Genomic DNA, 20,349 nt, shown 5'->3' with positions numbered 1-20,349 from the left:
TCTGAAAAATGCTCTTCTTAGCTCCTCTAAGTGTCTCAACATAAAATATGGAGGTAAAGAAACAAAGCTTTGGTGGAAAATCAACAATGTGCCCAAAATTTGCTAAACAGACATAGAAGGGTTGTTTCTGCAAAAAACAAAGATTTTCTCAAGCTGCTTCTATACCCTCAGTTTTGCACAGTAGAACACGACAATAAAGAAGCAAAGACTCAGTGGAAAATCAAAGATGTGCTCAATTAAGACATTTGACAGCTTGCTTTAGCAAGTACGCCTGAACAGGGACTTGAACCCTGATGCTCTACCGACTGAACTATCCAGGCTCTGAAAAATGCTCTTCTTAGCTCTTCTAAGCGTCTTAACATAAAATATGGAGGTAAAGAAACAAAGCTTTGGTGGAAAATCAAAAATGTGCTCAAAATCTGCTAAACAGACATAGAAGGGTTGTTTCTGCAATAAGCAAAGATGTTCTCAAGCTGCTTTTATACCCTTGGTTTTGCACAGTAGAACACGGCACTGAAGATGCAGAGACTCAGTGGAAAATCAAAGATGTGCTCAATAAAGACATTTGACAGCTTGCTTTAGCAAGTACGCCTGAACAGGGACTTGAACCCTGGATCCTCAGATTAAAAGTCTGATGCTCTACTGACTGAGCTATCCAGGCTCTGAAAAATGCTCTTCTTAGCTCCTCTAAGCGTCTTAACATAAAATATGGAGGTAAAGAAACAAAGCTTTGGTGGAAAATCAAAAATGTGCTCAAAATCTGCTAAACAGACATAGAAGGGTTGTTTCTGCAATAAGCAAAGATGTTCTCAAGCTGCTTCTATATCCTTGGTTTTGCACAGTAGAACACGGCACTGAAGATGCAGAGACTCAGTGGAAAATCAAAGATGTGCTCAATAAAGACATTTGACAGCTTGCTTTAGCAAGTACGCCTGTACAGGGACTTGAACCCTGGACCCTCAGATTAAAAGTCTGATGCTCTACCGACTGAGCTATCCAGGCTCTGAAAAATGCTCTTCTTAGCTCCTCTAAGCGTCTTAACATAAAATATGGAGGTAAAGAAACAAAGCTTTGGTGGAAAATCAAAAATGTGCTCAAAATCTGCTAAACAGACATAGAAGGGTTGTTTCTGCAATAAGCAAAGATGTTCTCAAGCTGCTTTTATACCCTTGGTTTTGCACAGTAGAACACGGCACTGAAGATGCAGAGACTCAGTGGAAAATCAAAGATGTGCTCAATAAAGACATTTGACAGCTTGCTTTAGCAAGTACGCCTGAACAGGGACTTGAACCCTGATGCTCTACCGACTGAACTATCCAGGCTCTGAAAAATGCTCTTCTTAGCTCCTCTAAGCGTCTTAACATAAAATATGGAGTAAAAGAAACAAAGCTTTGGTGGAAAATCAAAAATGTGCTCAAAATCTGCTAAACAGACATAGAAGGGTTGTTTCTGCAATAAGCAAAGATGTTCTCAAGCTGCTTTTATACCCTTGGTTTTGCACAGTAGAACACGGCACTGAAGATGCAGAGACTCAGTGGAAAATCAAAGATGTGCTCAATAAAGACATTTGACAGCTTGCTTTAGCAAGTACGCCTGAACAGGGACTTGAACCCTGGATCCTCAGATTAAAAGTCTGATGCTCTACCGACTGAGCTATCCAGGCTCTGAAAAATGCTCTTCTTAGCTCCTCTAAGCGTCTTAACATAAAATATGGAGGTAAAGAAACAAAGCTTTGGTGGAAAATCAAAAATGTGCTCAAAATCTGCTAAACAGACATAGAAGGGTTGTTTCTGCAATAAGCAAAGATGTTCTCAAGCTGCTTCTATACCCTTGGTTTTGCACAGTAGAACACGGCACTGAAGATGCAGAGACTCAGTGGAAAATCAAAGATGTGCTCAATAAAGAGACTTGACAGCTTGCTTTAGCAAGCACGCCTGAACAGGAACTTGAACCCTGGATCCTCAGATTAAAAGTCTGATGCTCTACCGACTGAGCTATCCAGGCTCTGAAAAATGCTCTTCTTAGCTCCTCTAAGTGTCTTAATATAAAATATGGAGGTAAAGAAACAAAGCTTTGGTGGAAAATCAAAAATGTGCTCAAAATCTGCTAAACAGACATAGAAGGGTTGTTTCTGCAATAAGCAAAGATGTTCTCAAGCTGCTTCTATATCCTTGGTTTTGCACAGTAGAACACGGCACTGAAGATGCAGAGACTCAGTGGAAAATCAAAGATGTGCTCAATAAAGACATTTGACAGCTTGCTTTAGCAAGTACGCCTGAACAGGGACTTGAACCCTGGACCCTCAGATTAAAAGTCTGATGCTCTACCGACTGAGCTATCCAGGCTCTGAAAAATGCTCTTCTTAGCTCCTCTAAGCGTCTTAACATAAAATATGGAGGTAAAGAAACAAGGCTTTGGTGGAAAATCAACAATGTGCTCAAAATCTGCTAAACAGACATAGAAGGGTTGTTTCTGCAAAAAACAAAGATTTTCTCAAGCTGCTTCTATGCCTTCAGTTTTGCACAGTAGAACACGACAATAAAGAAGCAAAGACTCAGTTGAAAATCAAAGATGTGCTCAATAAAGACATTTGACAGCTTGCTTTACCTTGCTTTAGCTCCTCTAAGCGTCTTAACAAAATAAGGAGCAAATACGCCTGAACAGGGACTTGAACCCTAGACCCTCAGATTAAAAGTCTGATGCTCTACCGACTGAGCTATCCAGGCTCTGAAAAATGCTCTTCTTAGCTCCTCTAAGTGTCTTAACATAAAATATGGAGGTAAAGAAACAAAGCTTTGGTGGAAAATCAACAATGTGCCCAAAATTTGCTAAACAGACATAGAAGGGTTGTTTCTGCAAAAAACAAAGATTTTCTCAAGCTGCTTCTATACCCTCAGTTCTGCACAGTAGAACACGACAATAAAGAAGCAAAGACTCAGTGGAAAATCAAAGATGTGCTCAATTAAGACATTTGACAGCTTGCTTTAGCAAGTACGCCTGAACAGGGACTTGAACCCTGATGCTCTACCGACTGAACTATCCAGGCTCTGAAAAATGCTCTTCTTAGCTCCTCTAAGCGTCTTAACATAAAATATGGAGGTAAAGAAACAAAGCTTTGGTGGAAAATCAAAAATGTGCTCAAAATCTGCTAAACAGACATAGAAGGGTTGTTTCTGCAATAAGCAAAGATGTTCTCAAGCTGCTTCTATACCCTTGGTTTTGCACAGTAGAACACGGCACTGAAGATGCAGAGACTCAGTGGAAAACCAAAGATGTGCTCAATAAAGACATTTGACAGCTTGCTTTAGCAAGTACGCCTGAACAGGGACTTGAACCCTGGACCCTCAGATTAAAAGTCTGATGCTCTACCGACTGAGCTATCCAGGCTCTGGAAAATGCTCTTCTTAGCTCCTCTAAGTGTCTTAATATAAAATATGGAGGTAAAGAAACAAAGCTTTGGTGGAAAATCAAAAATGTGCTCAAAATCTGCTAAACAGACATAGAAGGGTTGTTTCTGCAATAAGCAAAGATGTTCTCAAGCTGCTTCTATATCCTTGGTTTTGCACAGTAGAACACGGCACTGAAGATGCAGAGACTCAGTGGAAAATCAAAGATGTGCTCAATAAAGACATTTGACAGCTTGCTTTAGCAAGTACGCCTGAACAGGGACTTGAACCCTGGACCCTCAGATTAAAAGTCTGATGCTCTACCGACTGAGCTATCCAGGCTCTGAAAAATGCTCTTCTTAGCTCCTCTAAGCGTCTTAACATAAAATATGGAGGTAAAGAAACAAAGCTTTGGTGGAAAATCAAAAATGTGCTCAAAATCTGCTAAACAGACATAGAAGGGTTGTTTCTGCAATAAGCAAAGATGTTCTCAAGCTGCTTTTATACCCTTGGTTTTGCACAGTAGAACACGGCACTGAAGATGCAGAGACTCAGTGGAAAATCAAAGATGTGCTCAATAAAGACATTTGACAGCTTGCTTTAGCAAGTATGCCTGAACAGGGACTTGAACCCTGGACCCTCAGATTAAAAGTCTGATGCTCTACCGACTGAGCTATCCAGGCTCTGAAAAATGCTCTTCTTAGCTCCTCTAAGTGTCTCAACATAAAATATGGAGGTAAAGAAACAAAGCTTTGGTGGAAAATCAACAATGTGCCCAAAATTTGCTAAACAGACATAGAAGGGTTGTTTCTGCAAAAAACAAAGATTTTCTCAAGCTGCTTCTATACCCTCAGTTTTGCACAGTAGAACACGACAATAAAGAAGCAAAGACTCAGTGGAAAATCAAAGATGTGCTCAATTAAGACATTTGACAGCTTGCTTTAGCAAGTACGCCTGAACAGGGACTTGAACCCTGATGCTCTACCGACTGAACTATCCAGGCTCTGAAAAATGCTCTTCTTAGCTCCTCTAAGCGTCTTAACATAAAATATGGAGGTAAAGAAACAAAGCTTTGGTGGAAAATCAAAAATGTGCTCAAAATCTGCTAAACAGACATAGAAGGGTTGTTTCTGCAATAAGCAAAGATGTTCTCAAGCTGCTTTTATACCCTTGGTTTTGCACAGTAGAACACGGCACTGAAGATGCAGAGACTCAGTGGAAAATCAAAGATGTGCTCAATAAAGACATTTGACAGCTTGCTTTAGGAAGTACGCCTGAACAGGGACTTGAACCCTGGATCCTCAGATTAAAAGTCTGATGCTCTACTGACTGAGCTATCCAGGCTCTGAAAAATGCTCTTCTTAGCTCCTCTAAGCGTCTTAACATAAAATATGGAGGTAAAGAAACAAAGCTTTGGTGGAAAATCAAAAATGTGCTCAAAATCTGCTAAACAGACATAGAAGGGTTGTTTCTGCAATAAGCAAAGATGTTCTCAAGCTGCTTCTATATCCTTGGTTTTGCACAGTAGAACACGGCACTGAAGATGCAGAGACTCAGTGGAAAATCAAAGATGTGCTCAATAAAGACATTTGACAGCTTGCTTTAGCAAGTACGCCTGAACAGGGACTTGAACCCTGGACCCTCAGATTAAAAGTCTGATGCTCTACCGACTGAGCTATCCAGGCTCTGAAAAATGCTCTTCTTAGCTCCTCTAAGCGTCTTAACATAAAATATGGAGGTAAAGAAACAAAGCTTTGGTGGAAAATCAAAAATGTGCTCAAAATCTGCTAAACAGACATAGAAGGGTTGTTTCTGCAATAAGCAAAGATGTTCTCAAGCTGCTTTTATACCCTTGGTTTTGCACAGTAGAACACGGCACTGAAGATGCAGAGACTCAGTGGAAAATCAAAGATGTGCTCAATAAAGACATTTGACAGCTTGCTTTAGCAAGTACGCCTGAACAGGGACTTGAACCCTGATGCTCTACCGACTGAACTATCCAGGCTCTGAAAAATGCTCTTCTTAGCTCCTCTAAGCGTCTTAACATAAAATATGGAGGTAAAGAAACAAAGCTTTGGTGGAAAATCAAAAATGTGCTCAAAATCTGCTAAACAGACATAGAAGGGTTGTTTCTGCAATAAGCAAAGATGTTCTCAAGCTGCTTTTATACCCTTGGTTTTGCACAGTAGAACACGGCACTGAAGATGCAGAGACTCAGTGGAAAATCAAAGATGTGCTCAATAAAGACATTTGACAGCTTGCTTTAGCAAGTACGCCTGAACAGGGACTTGAACCCTGGATCCTCAGATTAAAAGTCTGATGCTCTACCGACTGAGCTATCCAGGCTCTGAAAAATGCTCTTCTTAGCTCCTCTAAGCGTCTTAACATAAAATATGGAGGTAAAGAAACAAACCTTTGGTGGAAAATCAAAAATGTGCTCAAAATCTGCTAAACAGACATAGAAGGGTTGTTTCTGCAATAAGCAAAGATGTTCTCAAGCTGCTTCTATACCCTTGGTTTTGCACAGTGGAACACGGCACTGAAGATGCAGAGACTCAGTGGAAAATCAAAGATGTGCTCAATAAAGACATTTGACAGCTTGCTTTAGCAAGCACGCCTGAACAGGAACTTGAACCCTGGATCCTCAGATTAAAAGTCTGATGCTCTACCGACTGAGCTATCCAGGCTCTGAAAAATGCTCTTCTTAGCTCCTCTAAGTGTCTTAATATAAAATATGGAGGTAAAGAAACAAAGCTTTGGTGGAAAATCAAAAATGTGCTCAAAATCTGCTAAACAGACATAGAAGGGTTGTTTCTGCAATAAGCAAAGATGTTCTCAAGCTGCTTCTATATCCTTGGTTTTGCACAGTAGAACACGGCACTGAAGATGCAGAGACTCAGTGGAAAATCAAAGATGTGCTCAATAAAGACATTTGACAGCTTGCTTTAGCAAGTACGCCTGAACAGGGACTTGAACCCTGGACCCTCAGATTAAAAGTCTGATGCTCTACCGACTGAGCTATCCAGGCTCTGAAAAATGCTCTTCTTAGCTCCTCTAAGCGTCTTAACATAAAATATGGAGGTAAAGAAACAAAGCTTTGGTGGAAAATCAAAAATGTGCTCAAAATCTGCTAAACAGACATAGAAGGGTTGTTTCTGCAATAAGCAAAGATGTTCTCAAGCTGCTTTTATACCCTTGGTTTTGCACAGTAGAACACGGCACTGAAGATGCAGAGACTCAGTGGAAAATCAAAGATGTGCTCAATAAAGACATTTGACAGCTTGCTTTAGCAAGTACGCCTGAACAGGGACTTGAACCCTGGACCCTCAGATTAAAAGTCTGATGCTCTACCGACTGAGCTATCCAGGCTCTGAAAAATGCTCTTCTTAGCTCCTCTAAGCGTCTTAACATAAAATATGGAGGTAAAGAAACAAAGCTTTGGTGGAAAATCAAAAATGTGCTCAAAATCTGCTAAACAGACATAGAAGGGTTGTTTTCTGCAATAAGCAAAGATGTTCTCATGCTGCTTCTATACCCTTGGTTTTGCACAGTAGAACACGGCACTGAAGATGCAGAGACTCAGTGGAAAACCAAAGATGTGCTCAATAAAGACATTTGACAGCTTGCTTTAGCAAGTACGCCTGAACAGGGACTTGAACCCTGGACCCTCAGATTAAAAGTCTGATGCTCTACCGACTGAGCTATCCAGGCTCTGAAAAATGCTCTTCTTAGCTCCTCTAAGCGTCTTAACATAAAATATGGAGGTAAAGAAACAAAGCTTTGGTGGAAAATCAACAATGTGCCCAAAATTTGCTAAACAGACATAGAAGGGTTGTTTCTGCAAAAAACAAAGATTTTCTCAAGCTGCTTCTATACCCTCAGTTTTGCACAGTAGAACACGACAATAAAGAAGCAAAGACTCAGTGGAAAATCAAAGATGTGCTCAATTAAGACATTTGACAGCTTGCTTTAGCAAGTACGCCTGAACAGGGACTTGAACCCTGATGCTCTACCGACTGAACTATCCAGGCTCTGAAAAATGCTCTTCTTAGCTCCTCTAAGCGTCTTAACATAAAATATGGAGGTAAAGAAACAAAGCTTTGGTGGAAAATCAAAAATGTGCTCAAAATCTGCTAAACAGACATAGAAGGGTTGTTTCTGCAATAAGCAAAGATGTTCTCAAGCTGCTTCTATATCCTTGGTTTTGCACAGTAGAACACGGCACTGAAGATGCAGAGACTCAGTGGAAAATCAAAGATGTGCTCAATAAAGACATTTGACAGCTTGCTTTAGCAAGTACGCCTGAACAGGGACTTGAACCCTGGACCCTCAGATTAAAAGTCTGATGCTCTACCGACTGAGCTATCCAGGCTCTGAAAAATGCTCTTCTTAGCTCCTCTAAGCGTCTTAACATAAAATATGGAGGTAAAGAAACAAAGCTTTGGTGGAAAATCAAAAATGTGCTCAAAATCTGCTAAACAGACATAGAAGGGTTGTTTCTGCAATAAGCAAAGATGTTCTCAAGCTGCTTTTATACCCTTGGTTTTGCACAGTAGAACACGGCACTGAAGATGCAGAGACTCAGTGGAAAATCAAAGATGTGCTCAATAAAGACATTTGACAGCTTGCTTTAGCAAGTACGCTTGAACAGGGACTTGAACCCTGGACCCTCAGATTAAAAGTCTGATGCTCTACCGACTGAACTATCCAGGCTCTGAAAAATGCTCTTCTTAGCTCCTCTAAGCGTCTTAACATAAAATATGGAGGTAAAGAAACAAAGCTTTGGTGGAAAATCAAAAATGTGCTCAAAATCTGCTAAACAGACATAGAAGGGTTGTTTCTGCAATAAGCAAAGATGTTCTCATGCTGCTTCTATACCCTTGGTTTTGCACAGTAGAACACGGCACTGAAGATGCAGAGACTCAGTGGAAAACCAAAGATGTGCTCAATAAAGACATTTGACAGCTTGCTTTAGCAAGTACACCTGAACAGGGACTTGAACCCTGGACCCTCAGATTAAAAGTCTGATGCTCTACCGACTGAGCTATCCAGGCTCTGAAAAATGCTCTTCTTAGCTCCTCTAAGCGTCTTAACATAAAATATGGAGGTAAAGAAACAAAGCTTTGGTGGAAAATCAACAATGTGCCCAAAATTTGCTAAACAGACATAGAAGGGTTGTTTCTGCAAAAAACAAAGATTTTCTCAAGCTGCTTCTATACCCTCAGTTTTGCACAGTAGAACACGACAATAAAGAAGCAAAGACTCAGTGGAAAATCAAAGATGTGCTCAATTAAGACATTTGACAGCTTGCTTTAGCAAGTACGCCTGAACAGGGACTTGAACCCTGATGCTCTACCGACTGAACTATCCAGGCTCTGAAAAATGCTCTTCTTAGCTCCTCTAAGCGTCTTAACATAAAATATGGAGGTAAAGAAACAAAGCTTTGGTGGAAAATCAAAAATATGCTCAAAATCTGCTAAACAGACATAGAAGGGTTGTTTCTGCAATAAGCAAAGATGTTCTCAAGCTGCTTCTATACCCTTGGTTTTGCACAGTAGAACACGGCACTGAAGATGCAGAGACTCAGTGGAAAACCAAAGATGTGCTCAATAAAGACATTTGACAGCTTGCTTTAGCAAGTACGCCTGAACAGGGACTTGAACCCTGGACCCTCAGATTAAAAGTCTGATGCTCTACCGACTGAGCTATCCAGGCTCTGAAAAATGCTCTTCTTAGCTCCTCTAAGCGTCTTAACATAAAATATGGAGGTAAAGAAACAAAGCTTTGGTGGAAAATCAATAATGTGCTCAAAATCTGCTAAACAGACATAGAAGGGTTGTTTCTGCAATAAGCAAAGATGTTCTCAAGCTGCTTCTATACCCTTGGTTTTGCACAGTAGAACACGGCACTGAAGATGCAGAGACTCAGTGGAAAATCAAAGATGTGCTCAATAAAGACATTTGACAGCTTGCTTTAGCAAGCATGCCTGAACAGGAACTTGAACCCTGGATCCTCAGATTAAAAGTCTGATGCTCTACCGACTGAGCTATCCAGGCTCTGGAAAATGCTCTTCTTAGCTCCTCTAAGTGTCTTAATATAAAATATGGAGGTAAAGAAACAAAGCTTTGGTGGAAAATCAAAAATGTGCTCAAAATCTGCTAAACAGACATAGAAGGGTTGTTTCTGCAATAAGCAAAGATGTTCTCAAGCTGCTTCTATATCCTTGGTTTTGCACAGTAGAACACGGCACTGAAGATGCAGAGACTCAGTGGAAAATCAAAGATGTGCTCAATAAAGACATTTGACAGCTTGCTTTAGCAAGTACGCCTGAACAGGGACTTGAACCCTGGACCCTCAGATTAAAAGTCTGATGCTCTACCGACTGAGCTATCCAGGCTCTGAAAAATGCTCTTCTTAGCTCCTCTAAGCGTCTTAACATAAAATATGGAGGTAAAGAAACAAAGCTTTGGTGGAAAATCAAAAATGTGCTCAAAATCTGCTAAACAGACATAGAAGGGTTGTTTCTGCAATAAGCAAAGATGTTCTCAAGCTGCTTTTATACCCTTGGTTTTGCACAGTAGAACACGGCACTGAAGATGCAGAGACTCAGTGGAAAATCAAAGATGTGCTCAATAAAGACATTTGACAGCTTGCTTTAGCAAGTATGCCTGAACAGGGACTTGAACCCTGGACCCTCAGATTAAAAGTCTGATGCTCTACCGACTGAGCTATCCAGGCTCTGAAAAATGCTCTTCTTAGCTCCTCTAAGTGTCTCAACATAAAATATGGAGGTAAAGAAACAAAGCTTTGGTGGAAAATCAACAATGTGCCCAAAATTTGCTAAACAGACATAGAAGGGTTGTTTCTGCAAAAAACAAAGATTTTCTCAAGCTGCTTCTATACCCTCAGTTTTGCACAGTAGAACACGACAATAAAGAAGCAAAGACTCAGTGGAAAATCAAAGATGTGCTCAATTAAGACATTTGACAGCTTGCTTTAGCAAGTACGCCTGAACAGGGACTTGAACCCTGATGCTCTACCGACTGAACTATCCAGGCTCTGAAAAATGCTCTTCTTAGCTCCTCTAAGCGTCTTAACATAAAATATGGAGGTAAAGAAACAAAGCTTTGGTGGAAAATCAAAAATGTGCTCAAAATCTGCTAAACAGACATAGAAGGGTTGTTTCTGCAATAAGCAAAGATGTTCTCAAGCTGCTTTTATACCCTTGGTTTTGCACAGTAGAACACGGCACTGAAGATGCAGAGACTCAGTGGAAAATCAAAGATGTGCTCAATAAAGACATTTGACAGCTTGCTTTAGCAAGTACGCCTGAACAGGGACTTGAACCCTGGACCCTCAGATTAAAAGTCTGATGCTCTACCGACTGAGCTATCCAGGCTCTGAAAAATGCTCTTCTTAGCTCCTCTAAGCGTCTTAACATAAAATATGGAGGTAAAGAAACAAAGCTTTGGTTTGTTTCTGCAATAAGCAAAGATGTTCTCAAGCTGCTTCTATACCCTTGGTTTTGCACAGTAGAACACGGCACTGAAGATGCAGAGACTCAGTGGAAAATCAAAGATGTGCTCAATAAAGACATTTGACAGCTTGCTTTAGCAAGTACGCCTGAACAGGGACTTGAACCCTGGACCCTCAGATTAAAAGTCTGATGCTCTACCGACTGAGCTATCCAGGCTCTGAAAAATGCTCTTCTTAGCTCCTCTAAGCGTCTTAACATAAAATATGGAGGTAAAGAAACAAAGCTTTGGTGGAAAATCAACAATGTGCTCAAAATCTGCTAAACAGACATAGAAGGGTTGTTTCTGCAAAAAACAAAGATTTTCTCAAGCTGCTTCTATGCCTTCAGTTTTGCACAGTAGAACACGACAATAAAGAAGCAAAGACTCAGTTGAAAATCAAAGATGTGCTCAATAAAGACATTTGACAGCTTGCTTTACCTTGCTTTAGCTCCTCTAAGCGTCTTAACAAAATAAGGAGCAAATACGCCTGAACAGGGACTTGAACCCTAGACCCTCAGATTAAACGTCTGATGCTCTACCGACTGAGCTATCCAGGCTCTGAAAAATGCTCTTCTTAGCTCCTCTAAGTGTCTTAACATAAAATATGGAGGTAAAGAAACAAAGCTTTGGTGGAAAATCAACAATGTGCCCAAAATTTGCTAAACAGACATAGAAGGGTTGTTTCTGCAAAAAACAAAGATTTTCTCAAGCTGCTTCTATACCCTCAGTTCTGCACAGTAGAACACGACAATAAAGAAGCAAAGACTCAGTGGAAAATCAAAGATGTGCTCAATTAAGACATTTGACAGCTTGCTTTAGCAAGTACGCCTGAACAGGGACTTGAACCCTGATGCTCTACCGACTGAACTATCCAGGCTCTGAAAAATGCTCTTCTTAGCTCCTCTAAGCGTCTTAACATAAAATATGGAGGTAAAGAAACAAAGCTTTGGTGGAAAATCAAAAATGTGCTCAAAATCTGCTAAACAGACATAGAAGGGTTGTTTCTGCAATAAGCAAAGATGTTCTCAAGCTGCTTCTATACCCTTGGTTTTGCACAGTAGAACACGGCACTGAAGATGCAGAGACTCAGTGGAAAATCAAAGATGTGCTCAATAAAGACATTTGACAGCTTGCTTTAGCAAGGACGCCTGAACAGGGACTTGAACCCTGGACCCTCAGATTAAAAGTCTGATGCTCTACCGACTGAGCTATCCAGGCTCTGAAAAATGCTCTTCTTAGCTCCTCTAAGCGTCTTAACATAAAATATGGAGGTAAAGAAACAAAGCTTTGGTGGAAAATCAAAAATGTGCTCAAAATCTGCTAAACAGACATAGAAGGGTTGTTTCTGCAATAAGCAAAGATGTTCTCAAGCTGCTTCTATACCCTTGGTTTTGCACAGTAGAACACGGCACTGAAGATGCAGAGACTCAGTGGAAAATCAAAGATGTGCTCAATAAAGACATTTGACAGCTTGCTTTAGCAAGTACGCCTGAACAGGGACTTGAACCCTGGACCCTCAGATTAAAAGTCTGATGCTCTACCGACTGAGCTATCCAGGCTCTGAAAAATGCTCTTCTTAGCTCCTCTAAGCGTCTTAACATAAAATATGGAGGTAAAGAAACAAAGCTTTGGTGGAAAATCAAAAATGTGCTCAAAATCTGCTAAACAGACATAGAAGGGTTGTTTCTGCAATAAGCAAAGATGTTCTCAAGCTGCTTCTATACCCTTGGTTTTGCACAGTAGAACACGGCACTGAAGATGCAGAGACTCAGTGGAAAATCAAAGATGTGCTCAATAAAGACATTTGACAGCTTGCTTTAGCAAGTACGCCTGAACAGGGACTTGAACCCTGGACCCTCAGATTAAAAGTCTGATGCTCTACCGACTGAGCTATCCAGGCTCTGAAAAATGCTCTTCTTAGCTCCTCTAAGCGTCTTAACATAAAATATGGAGGTAAAGAAACAAAGCTTTGGTGGAAAATCAACAATGTGCCCAAAATTTGCTAAACAGACATAGAAGGGTTGTTTCTGCAAAAAACAAAGATTTTCTCAAGCTGCTTCTATACCCTCAGTTTTGCACAGTAGAACACGACAATAAAGAAGCAAAGACTCAGTGGAAAATCAAAGATGTGCTCAATTAAGACATTTGACAGCTTGCTTTAGCAAGTACGCCTGAACAGGGACTTGAACCCTTATGCTCTACCGACTGAACTATCCAGGCTCTGAAAAATGCTCTTCTTAGCTCCTCTAAGCGTCTTAACATAAAATATGGAGGTAAAGACACAAAGCTTTGGTGGAAAATCAAAAATGTGCTCAAAATCTGCTAAACAGACATAGAAGGGTTGTTTCTGCAATAAGCAAAGATGTTCTCAAGCTGCTTCTATACCCTTGGTTTTGCACAGTAGAACACGGCACTGAAGATGCAGAGACTCAGTGGAAAATCAAAGATGTGCTCAATAAAGACATTTGACAGCTTGCTTTAGCAAGGACGCCTGAACAGGGACTTGAACCCTGGACCCTCAGATTAAAAGTCTGATGCTCTACCGACTGAGCTATCCAGGCTCTGAAAAATGCTCTTCTTAGCTCCTCTAAGCGTCTTAACATAAAATATGGAGGTAAAGAAACAAAGCTTTGGTGGAAAATCAAAAATGTGCTCAAAATCTGCTAAACAGACATAGAAGGGTTGTTTCTGCAATAAGCAAAGATGTTCTCAAGCTGCTTCTATACCCTTGGTTTTGCACAGTAGAACACGGCACTGAAGATGCAGAGACTCAGTGGAAAATCAAAGATGTGCTCAATAAAGACATTTGACAGCTTGCTTTAGCAAGTACGCCTGAACAGGGACTTGAACCCTGGACCCTCAGATTAAAAGTCTGATGCTCTACCGACTGAGCTATCCAGGCTCTGAAAAATGCTCTTCTTAGCTCCTCTAAGCGTCTTAACATAAAATATGGAGGTAAAGAAACAAAGCTTTGGTGGAAAATCAAAAATGTGCTCAAAATCTGCTAAACAGACATAGAAGGGTTGTTTCTGCAATAAGCAAAGATGTTCTCAAGCTGCTTCTATACCCTTGGTTTTGCACAGTAGAACACGGCACTGAAGATGCAGAGACTCAGTGGAAAATCAAAGATGTGCTCAATAAAGACATTTGACAGCTTGCTTTAGCAAGTACGCCTGAACAGGGACTTGAACCCTGGACCCTCAGATTAAAAGTCTGATGCTCTACCGACTGAGCTATCCAGGCTCTGAAAAATGCTCTTCTTAGCTCCTCTAAGTGTCTCAACATAAAATATGGAGGTAAAGAAGCAAAGCTTTGGTGGAAAATCAACAATGTGCCCAAAATTTGCTAAACAGACATAGAAGGGTTGTTTCTGCAAAAAACAAAGATTTTCTCAAGCTGCTTCTATACCCTCAGTTTTGCACAGTAGAACACGACAATAAAGAAGCAAAGACTCAGTGGAAAATCAAAGATGTGCTCAATTAAGACATTTGACAGCTTGCTTTAGCAAGTGCGCCTGAACAGGGACTTGAACCCTGATGCTCTACCGACTGAACTATCCAGGCTCTGAAAAATGCTTTTCTTAGCTCCTCTAAGCGTCTTAACATAAAATATGGAGGTAAAGAAACAAAGCTTTGGTGGAAAATCAAAAATGTGCTCAAAATCTGCTAAACAGACATAGAAGGGTTGTTTCTGCAATAAGCAAAGATGTTCTCAAGCTGCTTTTATACCCTTGGTTTTGCACAGTAGAACACGGCACTGAAGATGCAGAGACTCAGTGGAAAATCAAAGATGTGCTCAATAAAGACATTTGACAGCTTGCTTTAGCAAGTATGCTTGAACAGGGACTTGAACCCTGGACCCTCAGATTAAAAGTCTGATGCTCTACCGACTGAGCTATCCAGGCTCTGAAAAATGCTCTTCTTAGCTCCTCTAAGCGTCTTAACATAAAATATGGAGGTAAAGAAACAAAGCTTTGGTGGAAAATCAAAAATGTGCTCAAAATCTGCTAAACAGACATAGAAGGGTTGTTTCTGCAATAAGCAAAGATGTTCTCAAGCTGCTTCTATACCCTTGGTTTTGCACAGTAGAACACGGCACTGAAGATGCAGAGACTCAGTGGAAAATCAAAGATGTGCTCAATAAAGACATTTGACAGCTTGCTTTAGCAAGTACGCCTGAACAGGGACTTGAACCCTGGACCCTCAGATTAAAAGTCTGATGCTCTACCGACTGAGCTATCCAGGCTCTGAAAAATGCTCTTCTTAGCTCCTCTAAGTGTCTCAACATAAAATATGGAGGTAAAGAAACAAAGCTTTGGTGGAAAATCAACAATGTGCCCAAAATTTGCTAAACAGACATAGAAGGGTTGTTTCTGCAAAAAACAAAGATTTTCTCAAGCTGCTTCTATACCCTCAGTTTTGCACAGTAGAACACGACAATAAAGAAGCAAAGACTCAGTGGAAAATCAAAGATGTGCTCAATTAAGACATTTGACAGCTTGCTTTAGCAAGTACGCCTGAACAGGGACTTGACCCCTGATGCTCTACCGACTGAACTATCCAGGCTCTGAAAAATGCTCTTCTTAGCTCCTCTAAGCGTCTTAACATAAAATATGGAGGTAAAGAAACAAAGCTTTGGTGGAAAATCAAAAATGTGCTCAAAATCTGCTAAACAGACATAGAAGGGTTGTTTCTGCAATAAGCAAAGATGTTCTCAAGCTGCTTTTATACCCTTGGTTTTGCACAGTAGAACACGGCACTGAAGATGCAGAGACTCAGTGGAAAATCAAAGATGTGCTCAATAAAGACATTTGACAGCTTGCTTTAGCAAGCACGCCTGAACAGGAACTTGAACCCTGGATCCTCAGATTAAAAGTCTGATGCTCTACCGACTGAGCTATCCAGGCTCTGAAAAATGCTCTTCTTAGCTCCTCTAAGTGTCTTAATATAAAATATGGAGGTAAAGAAACAAACCTTTGGTGGAAAATCAAAAATGTGCTCAAAATCTGCTAAACAGACATAGAAGGGTTGTTTCTGCAATAAGCAAAGATGTTCTCAAGCTGCTTCTATATCCTTGGTTTTGCACAGTAGAACACGGCACTGAAGATGCAGAGACTCAGTGGAAAATCAAAGATGTGCTCAATAAAGACGTTTGACAGCTTGCTTTAGCAAGTACGCCTGAACAGGGACTTGAACCCTGGACCCTCAGATTAAAAGTCTGATGCTCTACCGACTGAGCTATCCAGGCTCTGAAAAATGCTCTTCTTAGCTCCTCTAAGCGTCTTAACATAAAATATGGAGGTAAAGAAACAAAGCTTTGGTGGAAAATCAAAAATGTGCTCAAAATCTGCTAAACAGACATAGAAGGGTTGTTTCTGCAATAAGCAAAGATGTTCTCAAGCTGCTTTTATACCCTTGGTTTTGCACAGTAGAACACGGCACTGAAGATGCAGAGACTCAGTGGAAAATCAAAGATGTGCTCAATAAAGACATTTGACAGCTTGCTTTAGCAAGTACGCTTGAACAGGGACTTGAACCCTGGACCCTCAGATTAAAAGTCTGATGCTCTACCGACTGAGCTATCCAGGCTCTGAAAAATGCTCTTCTTAGCTCCTCTAAGTGTCTCAACATAAAATATGGAGGTAAAGAAACAAAGCTTTGGTGGAAAATCAACAATGTGCCCAAAATTTGCTAAACAGACATAGAAGGGTTGTTTCTGCAAAAAACAAAGATTTTCTCAAGCTGCTTCTATACCCTCAGTTTTGCACAGTAGAACACGACAATAAAGAAGCAAAGACTCAGTGGAAAATCAAAGATGTGCTCAATTAAGACATTTGACAGCTTGCTTTAGCAAGTACGCCTGAACAGGGACTTGAACCCTGATGCTCTACCGACTGAACTATCAAGGCTCTGAAAAATGCTCTTCTTAGCTCCTCTAAGCGTCTTAACATAAAATATGGAGGTAAAGAAACAAAGCTTTGGTGGAAAATCAAAAATGTGCTCAAAATCTGCTAAACAGACATAGAAGGGTTGTTTCTGCAATAAGCAAAGATGTTCTCAAGCTACTTTTATACCCTTGGTTTTGCACAGTAGAACACGGCACTGAAGATGCAGAGACTCAGTGGAAAATCAAAGATGTGCTCAATAAAGACATTTGACAGCTTGCTTTAGCAAGTACGCCTGAACAGGGACTTGAACCCTGGACCCTCAGATTAAAAGTCTGATGCTCTACCGACTGAGCTATCCAGGCTCTGAAAAATGCTCTTCTTAGCTCCTCTAAGCGTCTTAACATAAAATATGGAGGTAAAGAAACAAAGCTTTGGTGGAAAATCAACAATGTGCCCAAAATTTGCTAAACAGACATAGAAGGGTTGTTTCTGCAAAAAACAAAGATTTTCTCAAGCTGCTTCTATACCCTCAGTTTTGCACAGTAGAACACGACAATAAAGAAGCAAAGACTCAGTGGAAAATCAAAGATGTGCTCAATTAAGACATTTGACAGCTTGCTTTAGCAAGTACGCCTGAACAGGGACTTGAACCCTGATGCTCTACCGACTGAGCTATCCAGGCTCTGAAAAATGCTCTTCTTAGCTCCTCTAAGCGTCTTAACATAAAATATGGAGGTAAAGAAACAAAGCTTTGGTGGAAAATCAAAAATGTGCTCAAAATCTGCTTAACAGACATAGAAGGGTTGTTTCTGCAATAAGCAAAGATGTTCTCAAGCTGCTTCTATACCCTTGGTTTTGCACAGTAGAACACGGCACTGAAGATGCAGAGACTCAGTGGAGAATCAAAGATGTGCTCAATAAAGACATTTGACAGCTTGCTTTAGCAAGTACGCCTGAACAGGGACTTGAACCCTGATGCTCTACCGACTGAACTATCCAGGCTCTGAAAAATGCTCTTCTTAGCTCCTCTAAGCGTCTTAACATAAAATATGGAGGTAAAGAAACAAAGCTTTGGTGGAAAATCAAAAATGTGCTCAAAATCTGCTAAACAGACATAGAAGGGTTGTTTCTGCAATAAGCAAAGATGTTCTCAAGCTGCTTTTATACCCTTGGTTTTGCACAGTAGAACACGGCACTGAAGATGCAGAGACTCAGTGGAAAATCAAAGATGTGCTCAATAAAGACATTTGACAGCTTGCTTTAGCAAGTACGCCTGAACAGGGACTTGAACCCTGGATCCTCAGATTAAAAGTCTGATGCTCTACCGACTGAGCTATCCAGGCTCTGAAAAATGCTCTTCTTAGCTCCTCTAAGCGTCTTAACATAAAATATGGAGGTAAAGAAACAAAGCTTTGGTGGAAAATCAAAAATGTGCTCAAAATCTGCTAAACAGACATAGAAGGGTTGTTTCTGCAATAAGCAAAGATGTTCTCAAGCTGCTTCTATACCCTTGGTTTTGCACAGTAGAACACGGCACTGAAGATGCAGAGACTCAGTGGAAAATCAAAGATGTGCTCAATAAAGACATTTGACAGCTTGCTTTAGCAAGCACGCCTGAATAGGAACTTGAACCCTGGATCCTCAGATTAAAAATCTGATGCTCTACCGACTGAGCTATCCAGGCTCTGAAAAATGCTCTTAGCTCCTCTAAGCGTCTTAACATAAAATATGGAGGTAAAGAAACAAAGCTTTGGTGGAAAATCAAAAATGTGCTCAAAATCTGCTAAACAGACATAGAAGGGTTGTTTCTGCAATAAGCAAAGATGTTCTCAAGCTGCTTTTATACCCTTGGTTTTGCACAGTAGAACACGGCACTGAAGATGCAGAGACTCAGTGGAAAATCAAAGATGTGCTCAATAAAGACATTTGACAGCTTGCTTTAGCAAGTACGCCTGAACAGGGACTTGAACCCTGGACCCTCAGATTAAAAGTCTGATGCTCTACCGACTGAGCTATCCAGGCTCTGAAAAATGCTCTTCTTAGCTCCTCTAAGCGTCTTAACATAAAATATGGAGGTAAAGAAACAAAGCTTTGGTGGAAAATCAACAATGTGCCCAAAATTTGCTAAACAGACATAGAAGGGTTGTTTCTGCAAAAAACAAAGATTTTCTCAAGCTGCTTCTATACCCTCAGTTTTGCACAGCAGAACACGACAATAAAGAAGCAAAGACTCAGTGGAAAATCAAAGATGTGCTCAATTAAGACATTTGACAGCTTGCTTTAGCAAGTACGCCTGAACAGGGACTTGAACCCTGATGCTCTACCGACTGAACTATCCAGGCTCTGAAAAATGCTCTTCTTAGCTCCTCTAAGCGTCTTAACATAAAATATGGAGGTAAAGAAACAAAGCTTTGGTGGAAAATCAAAAATGTGCTCAAAATCTGCTAAACAGACATAGAAGGGTTGTTTCTGCAATAAGCAAAGATGTTCTCAAGCTGCTTTTATACCCTTGGTTTTGCACAGTAGAACACGGCACTGAAGATGCAGAGACTCAGTGGAAAATCAAAGATGTGCTCAATAAAGACATTTGACAGCTTGCTTTAGCAAGTATGCCTGAACAGGGACTTGAACCCTGGACCCTCAGATTAAAAGTCTGATGCTCTACCGACTGAGCTATCCAGGCTCTGAAAAATGCTCTTCTTAGCTCCTCTAAGCGTCTTAACATAAAATATGGAGGTAAAGAAACAAAGCTTTGGTGGAAAATCAAAAATGTGCTCAAAATCTGCAAAACAGACATAGAAGGGTTGTTTCTGCAATAAGCAAAGATGTTCTCAAGCTGCTTCTATACCCTTGGTTTTGCACAGTAGAACACGGCACTGAAGATGCAGAGACTCAGTGGAAAATCAAAGATGTGCTCAATAAAGACATTTGACAGCTTGCTTTAGCAAGTACGCCTGAACAGGGACTTGAACCCTGATGCTCTACCGACTGAACTATCCAGGCTCTGAAAAATGCTCTTCTTAGCTCCTCTAAGCGTCTTAACATAAAATATGGAGGTAAAGAAACAAAGCTTTGGTGGAAAATCAAAAATGTGCTCAAAATCTGCTAAACAGACATAGAAGGGTTGTTTCTGCAATAAGCAAAGATGTTCTCAAGCTGCTTTTATACCCTTGGTTTTGCACAGTAGAACACGGCACTGAAGATGCAGAGACTCAGTGGAAAATCAAAGATGTGCTCAATAAAGACATTTGACAGCTTGCTTTAGCAAGTACGCCTGAACAGGGACTTGAACCCTGGATCCTCAGATTAAAAGTCTGATGCTCTACCGACTGAGCTATCCAGGCTCTGAAAAATGCTCTTCTTAGCTCCTCTAAGCGTCTTAACATAAAATATGGAGGTAAAGAAACAAAGCTTTGGTGGAAAATCAAAAATGTGCTCAAAATCTGCTAAACAGACATAGAAGGGTTGTTTCTGCAATAAGCAAAGATGTTCTCAAGCTGCTTCTATACCCTTGGTTTTGCACAGTAGAACACGGCACTGAAGATGCAGAGACTCAGTG

The 20,349-nt window shown here is 40.6% G+C and overlaps 3 non-coding genes across 3 annotated transcripts; all 3 read right to left on the bottom strand.

Annotated features, from left to right (window-relative positions):
- Positions 1-3,996: 3,996 nt before the first annotated feature.
- Positions 3,997-4,069, bottom strand: TRNAK-UUU (transfer RNA lysine (anticodon UUU)). The gene has a single exon. It is a non-coding gene; the product is annotated as a tRNA-Lys (tRNA).
- Positions 4,070-10,051: 5,982 nt separating this feature from the next.
- On the bottom strand, positions 10,052-10,124 carry TRNAK-UUU (transfer RNA lysine (anticodon UUU)). The gene has a single exon. It is a non-coding gene; the product is annotated as a tRNA-Lys (tRNA).
- Positions 10,125-19,400: 9,276 nt separating this feature from the next.
- Positions 19,401-19,473, bottom strand: TRNAK-UUU (transfer RNA lysine (anticodon UUU)). Its single transcript has one exon. It is a non-coding gene; the product is annotated as a tRNA-Lys (tRNA).
- Between the last annotated feature and the right edge of the window lie 876 nt (positions 19,474-20,349).

The sequence above is a fragment of the Eleutherodactylus coqui genome, chromosome 7, assembly GCF_035609145.1.
Source record: "Eleutherodactylus coqui strain aEleCoq1 chromosome 7, aEleCoq1.hap1, whole genome shotgun sequence".
NCBI classification, from domain to species: Eukaryota; Metazoa; Chordata; class Amphibia; order Anura; family Eleutherodactylidae; genus Eleutherodactylus; species Eleutherodactylus coqui.
The sequence above is the reverse complement of the archived record's forward strand: the minus strand, read 5'-3'. Positions and strand labels throughout refer to the sequence as shown.